The sequence below is a fragment of the Cherax quadricarinatus genome, chromosome 17 (assembly GCF_038502225.1).
Source record: "Cherax quadricarinatus isolate ZL_2023a chromosome 17, ASM3850222v1, whole genome shotgun sequence".
Lineage (NCBI taxonomy): Eukaryota > Metazoa > Arthropoda > Malacostraca > Decapoda > Parastacidae > Cherax > Cherax quadricarinatus.
Genome location: NC_091308.1, coordinates 16923052 through 16930611, shown reverse-complemented (window position 1 = coordinate 16930611; position 7560 = coordinate 16923052). Strand labels below are relative to the sequence as shown.

Sequence of the window (7560 nt, the reverse complement as noted above, 5' to 3'; positions counted from 1 at the left end):
CCACCCACCCAAGTTAACCTAGCAAATCGAAGACAACAGAAATGTCAGGCTGTCCTAGCCACCCCAGGGTAGTCTGTTTACCTTAAGACAGCCTAACACTCCCACCATAATCTAGCCACCCAGGAAAGCCTAGCAAATTGAGGACAGCCTAGTAAAGTCAGGCATCTTAGCCACCCATGGACTGTTCAGCAAACCCAGGACAACGTAGTAAACCCAGGTCAACTAGGCAAACCAAGTACAGCTTGAGAAACCCAGGGTACCCTAACAAAGTTAGAATTGCCTAACTACCCCAGGACGGCCTATTCGCCCTTCGACAGCCTGACCTAGCAAATCCAGCACAGCCTAACATAGCAAGCAAATACCATCTGAAATATCGCTCCAGCAGTGCCACAACACAGCACTAACATACTGTGGATGCTGCTTACGAAAACAGGCGTTAGTCACACTACTAATGAAGGCAAACGTTACCAACATACTAGACAATCTCTAGTCTGCTTCAGTACATACGATTTTACCTATTTTAAATGTGTACAATGACAGTAGCAATAAACGCATGTTTGTTATAGGCAGGTATTGGTAACAAAATATACAGATTTGATGTGATCTTTAAGTGCTCATAATATATGCGGTCCCTTAGGACCATTCTAAAAAATGAATATGTACGCAAAGCATAAATAATTTATCAGGATAAACCTTGAAAAAAAAATTTGCGAGTTTCGAGTTTATTAGAGTTCACTTTCTCTTTCTTTCTCAACTATGAAATCAGTATTTCTAGCCTAGTCCATAATCAGCCTTTTCAAACTAACCTAATTTTTGTTAGTTTTGCTAAAGAAAAAAAAAAGTCCCCAGGCGAAAAGCAAGTACGACACTTTCGTCCGACTGTAAACAAAAACATCCTCCAGCAGGGATGCGCAGCGCATCCAGACGTAAAAACAATATTACATACCTAAATCTCAACCGAAGTAATATTATGGATATTAGATGGATGTGTATGTACAAAGGATGTGGATGTGATGAAGACCCTGAAGGTCCCCCCGTCATAATTACACTTCCCGGGTAAGGAGGGAAGATGTTATCATGCGAGAGACACGACAGCTGTCATGCGAGGTATGATAGCTGGTAGCAGAGGATGACGATAAGGCAAAGGTCATAATATCCAGTGTTGCTTTATCTCCTCTATCTGCGCCGTCACTGAAAGTTAAGCTTACCGAAGACAGGACTTCTTACTGGGTGAAAAACTAAGCATGCTCAAGAAAGAGCTAGCTTACTGGATATAAAATTAAGCTAGTTGAAGAAGGAACTTATTTTTGAAAGATAAATGAAGCTTGCCGGAGAAATAATTTCTATTTTTGGGTGAACATCTAAACGAGATGAAGAAAGAACTTAATGGACGAGGAACTAAGCGTTCTGAAGAAACAATTCTCATTGGATGAAAAAAAAAAAACTGACGTATTTAGGTTGCTCTGCGAGCCCAGGAAGGTGCCCCCGTATTGCACAGTGCCAGTCCTTTGAGTCTCAAGGGATTGAAACAGTGCAGAGTGCATCATAAGTTGATAATGAAGTTAAATATTAGTTGTTAGGTAAGACACATATGCAACAGTTAGGTATCTTTATTTTGAAACGTTTCGCCTACACAGTAGGCTTCTTCAGTCGAGTACAGAAAAGTTGATAGAAGCAGAAGATACTTGAAGACGATGTAATCAGTCCATCACCCTTAAAGTTTTGAGGTGGTCAGTCCCTCAGTCTGGAGAAGAGCATTGTTCCATAGAATGAAACAATATGGAGATGAAGTGACAGGATGTCACTTCATCTCCATATTGTTTCATTCTATGGAACAATGCTCTTCTCCAGACTGAGGGACTGACCACCTCAAAACTTTAAGGGTGATGGACTGATTACATCGTCTTCAAGTATCTTCTGCTTCTATCAACTTTTCTGTACTCGACTGAAGAAGCCTACTGTGTAGGCGAAACGTTTCAAAATAAAGATACCTAACTGTTGCATATGTGTCTTACCTAACAACCTGTCGGTATTTTATACCATTTTAATGTTAAATATTAGTGTTGAAGATTTGAAGGGAATCATAAGAGGCATTCACAAGTCATCATATGGAATTAATATCTGAGTTTCTTCAATGAAAATTGAAAATTAGGGCAAATGCTGTCCAAATTTAATTCAAACCTTTCAAAGAGATCAATATCGTAAAATACATGAACATATTAAGCTTGAAGCCACTCAGAAATTGCATTACCATTTTATGAGCACGGAAGACTTAAGCTCATGAGATGCGGCAATCAGAAATTAACGCATGGAAAGCAGTATTTCAATTTTTCCAGTTTCTTCGAAAACAAGTGAATTGGTACCTACGCAGAATAAAATCAATCAAAACATTTAGCTCACAAAGACTGCTCACCTTTTAAGAAAGTCGTATGTAACCCTAGTAGTGTACATGGCATACAAATGCTTAAGAACGGTCTTGGGGGCACACATATGTTAGAGACACATAAAAGAACAATAATTTGATTTAACCCAGGATAACAAAAATAAAGTCAAACACTGTGACTTATTTCTGATCAGAAGGGCCATTCTCCAATATTTTCACATAAACCAATTTGATTAATAAAACTGGCATGTGATAACCCAGACAAACTAACATCAAGAGATTGTTTTACCCTCGAGGACAATACTTCAGCACTAAACGCTTAAAGCCGATCAGAAGTTGTATTTTCCAGTTATTACACAGAATCCGTCAAAATTTGTACCTGCACAGTCTTAACCCTTGAGAGTTCCATCTGCTTCGTACGATGCATCAGACATTCAAGGTTGATGTTCACAATTGCTGTACTTTTAATCAGAGGAAAGCGCTAAACCCGAAGGGATCATACAATACCTGTGGAAAGGGAACCATTAAAATTCGATTCAAGCTAAAGGGAAGATAAACTCAGTTTCTTGGATCAAGAGCCCCTCACCAACATCATGGGAAATTAATAACGCAAAAAAGGGTAAAAATAACACTCTGGTATTTAGAGTTGAAAAGTGACCAAATGACAGATCAGAGGAGCTTTTCTCCAGTAATTCAACGGAAATGAATATATGGGAATGGTCTATGTAGCAGTGTGGGTATGGTAACCCAGCCCTTCAAATTTGCCCAAGAGACGTTACACAGACGTTAAAATTTTGAAGCCGATCAAAAATTTGTGATAAAGCAAACGAAAATGTTAAAAAAAAAATAGGAACAAAATCTACGTTAAACTTAAAAACGCCATAAATCCAAGCTTACACCCATGGTGTTCCGTCTTGTAATATAACAACTACGATCTTCCTCTCCCCTGAGAGACTCTAGTGTGTTTGACACGCTCATATCTTATCATTTATTGTTCCTGCTTTATAGTGTGTAACCTTTTATTAACCTTCCAAATAAACCACGAGGAAAAAAATAAGACAGACACTTAGCAAGGCAAGAATTTATTGACCGAGCTGCAAAGTTCACTTCTATTTTTACCTTCATTTTTCCACAGCTTGCCTGGGATTCCAAATATAATTATGGTTTTACGATCTTCTACACTATGGCAGTCATTCATTACTGCTTAACATTAGGGGGGAAAATGCGACTTAAAATCACAGCAGTTAAAATTAACTCAATCGTGAGCTTTGGTGTCCTGTAGCTGGGTTGGTGGCGCACTCACCTCACATACACTGAGTAGTCCGGGGGTCGTTCCCCGGTACGGGTGGAAACATTGGGCGTTGTTTCTTTAAGACACCTGCTGTCTCTGTTCGCCTAGCAGCAAGTAGGTACCTGGGTGTTAGTCGACCGGTGGGGGTTGCATCCTGGGGACAAAATTAACCTAAGGTTCCCGAAATGCTCTGCATCACAAGGAGCTTTTTATATAGTGTCATTGATGTCAGCTATGGTCTGTATAAGTTGTATCATGTCCTTGTAGAAATAAAGATTAATATTATTAATACTTCTATTATTATTATTATTTGATTATTATAGCAGTTAGGGGTTAGGAGGGCGATTTGAAGGAGACATCTGTTCCCCATATGTTTTAAGCTTAGCTGTTCTGAAAAGAATAAGAAAGTCAGTAACATGGCAGGAACAATTCACAAATAACCTGCACTTAGAAGACCATTGTCAAGCCACAACTGAAGCAAGAAAAAGAGAGAAGGTCAGAAGACAGGGCGGGGAAGAGGTGGTGAAAGATAGTAGTTGTAGAAGTAGTAATAGCGGCGGCAGCAGCAGCAGCAGCAGCGGCAGCAGCGGCAGCAGCGGCGGCAGCAGCAGCAGTAGTAGTAGTGGTGGTTGTGGTAGTAGCACAGTTAGCAGCAGCAGTAATAATTCAGTGGTAGTAGTGTAGCAGCAGAGGTAGTAGTAGTAGTAGTGAGGTAGTAGCAGGAGTAATAATAATGGTAGTGGTGGTGGTGGTGGTGGTGGTGGTAGTGGTAGTAGTAGTAGTAGTAGTAGTAGTAGTAGTAGTAGTAGTAGTAGTGAGGTAGTAGCAGGAGTAATAATAATACTGGTAGTGGTGGTAGTAGTAGTAGTAGTAGTAGTAGTAGTAGTGAGGTAGTAGCAGGAGTAATAATAATGGTAGTGGTGGTGGTGGTGGTGGTGGTAGTAGTAGTAGTAGTAGTAGTAGTAGTAGTAGTAGTAGTAGTAGTAGTAGTAGTAGTAGTAGCAGCAGTAGTGCATAAAAACAAAAGCAGAGACAGTAGCACTGCAGATCTACTGGGTAGGATTAGTGACTGAGTAATAGAAGTGACTTATATTTCATGGAGGTGGAGTTACAAATATCTCATCCCTCTAACACCTGCTCCCAAACTCACTTCTGTATAATATCCTGTTCTTTGTCTTCCCGACATATCCTAGCTTCAAAATCTTAACAGCACTCTCCTCCCTCTGGGTCTAGATATTAAGCTCGATTTTGGTCACATAATAATAGCCTTCGTAATAATCTCGTTCATATCACTCCTGTCACTGATTCTTCTAGTGTATACACCATTTCCTACTCTTCCTCTAATATACAGATGAAACTGGCCTCTGTCTTTCTGACAGATTTAAAGAGCTCAAAAGAAGTGTTCGCATTGACGACTCCAACAAAACTCGTTTCTGTCATGTTAGAGATCACAGATAACTGGTCCTCTGCAAAAACTATCTTCCCTTCTAGTCTCCACAGACGCGCCATCGTGTCGAATCATCTCCTATACAAGAATCATAACACGAATCTTAATTCTGGCTTTGTTTCTGTAATGCTTCCATTACTCAGTGTATTATCAAATGCCATAATCAGAATATTTGTAACTTGACCTGACACTTACTCTTTTCTCTCCTCTTGATCTGTCCCCTATATTTCCTCTGCTTTACTTGTCTTCTGTTTTCCCTTCTTTCTTGCTTCCTTTTCTTTCCTTGCTTGGGCTAGGAGACCTATTGCAGTTCTTCTCTGCCCCTTGGGAAAAGGTGCTAGGGTGTTGAGATACTTTTTTGCTTCACTGCCTTGAGATTTTATTTACTGTACTCGGCCACCAGAACTGTCCTACGAGGGTCAGATCGGCACTGCTCTCTGTTCTACTCTTATGTACCACTGCTAGTGCTCTATTACTAATACTATTATTACTAATTCTTTCATTGCTACTACACTCTCTACTATTCCTTCTACCACTAGTACTATCGTTGCTGTTTACTACTGCTACTACTTCATTATTACCGCTACCACTGGTGCTACTATCACTACTACTACTACTACTACTACTACTACTACTACTACTACTACTACTACTACTGTTGCTAATTCTACCACTACTCCTTCTCCTGCTACTATTACCATTACTCCATTCTTGCCCCTTCCCCTCTCCCAACCTATCTTCTGGCCTTCTTTTCTTTTCTCGCTTCAGCTGTGATCTGACACTGGTAAACCTCAGGATTAATAAAACACATTAAGAAAACTTTAATTCGATGTCACAGCGCAATTCACAGACTTTCTTCTTCAGAGAACTTGCAGTGCGCCAACAGTCTGGTCAGTGAAACATTTATTCCAAAGGGGAGTCTTCATGGTACAACTTTTCGCCACAGATTTACTTCATTAAATGCATGATAGAGCCAGTTAGTGGTGAAATGCTATACCATTAAAAGACACCTCTGGACTCAGTGTTTTATTCATCAGAATTTTAATTTTATATTATACATCTGAAATTTTAGGAGCATTATGCATTATGATCAATATGAATAATATGCTGCTGATCTACTGTCATAACAATGTTCTCAATGGTTGCAGCTTATGAAATAACGGATTTAAGGGCTGTCAACAACGGCAATTGGCCAGGGGCCCCCATGCATTAGGGGCCCAACAAATAAAAGTAATTATACAATTATGAAAAAAAATTAATTTGTAGTGGATAATTAAAAGCATAATGAAATCATATAAATCCTCTGATGTTTGACTGAAGCAAAAAATTACAAATAATTACAAATAATTTACAGAAGCCTTAATTGGAAAAAATAATAAAAGTGTGGAGCTATTTCTTGTGTTCCAAGCTTAATATTTGTCTTAAAATTACGAAATACTAAAATTACGTAACTAGTAGTAGTAATAGTAGTACTGAGAGTAGTAGTTGTAGTGGTGGTAGTAGTAATAGTAGCAGTAATAGTAACAGTATCAGTGCAGTAGTAGTAGGAGTAACAATAACAATAATAATAAAAATAATAATAATAATAATAATAATAATAATTATCATAAGCCGTCATGTGGTCATACGATTTAACTTTATTGCAACTGTTACTCTCTAACTGGTCTATATTGCTGCTATATCCAAGTCTCATTAAAACTGTGGACACCTCCCTTCCTGGGAGGTGTCCACATGGGTGGTGAGCGATGTGTCAGAAGGTGCACAGGTCAAGTGGCGAGATAGAGCTGGTAAGGATCAGATAATGGTGAAGTGTTGAGTTCCCTAACAGGATGATGTGCGACCTTCCGGTGCTGTGGTCACTGTGGGTAATGCAAAGCCTGTTTTTTTAAGACAACGTTTCCCGCAAGGAGACTATTATTATTACTGTTATTACTTTCAGAGAGAAGGTAGCGCCGAAAAGCCACAGGAGTCACACAACACACGGGAGATATTCATGCTCGACATTCTCCTCTAGCCCCTTACCGCTAGAGAGCTTTATAAAGTCAAAATAAAGCTCTCTTTGTATTAGACATGGTGATCCAACCTTACATAAGGTAGCTGAGGTGATGCAGCCAACACGGTGTCTCCAACACTGTGTAGGAATCTTCATTTTGAGGGTGTAGGCCAAGATTCAGACTTTGCTGCCGATGTGGCTAATATACTGTTCACCCCAGTATATATTCGTCCTATGGACGATAGAGAAAGAGCATAATGAAACAAAAATACTGCCTGGTTATCTTTTACAGGTAAGGCAGATATTTAGATATTTGTCCCAGAAGAGACTGGTTTATTGTGAACCCCATATAAATCAGCCTTCGGAGGACAGACGGACATGGGGGTATATGGAGAGCTTCATGCTAACGAGCTTAACGCTAAACAAGGAGATTAAAGGGACTTCGT

The 7560-nt window shown here is 39.5% G+C and overlaps 1 protein-coding gene across 3 annotated transcripts in view; it reads right to left on the bottom strand.

The window, feature by feature from the left end:
• The window catches only part of LOC128686449 (prostaglandin E2 receptor EP3 subtype), a 233711-nt gene that overhangs the window by 156103 nt on the left and 70048 nt on the right, over positions 1 to 7560 (bottom strand). Inside the window, exon 1 of one of the 3 annotated variants that reach the window (XM_053773377.2) lies at positions 2763 to 2893. The exons of the other annotated variants lie outside the window; for them this stretch is intronic. The gene's annotated coding sequence lies outside the window, so the exon portion shown is untranslated. Of the gene's footprint in view, positions 1 to 2762; positions 2894 to 7560 lie in introns of those variants that run through there. 3 annotated transcript variants of the gene reach the window in all.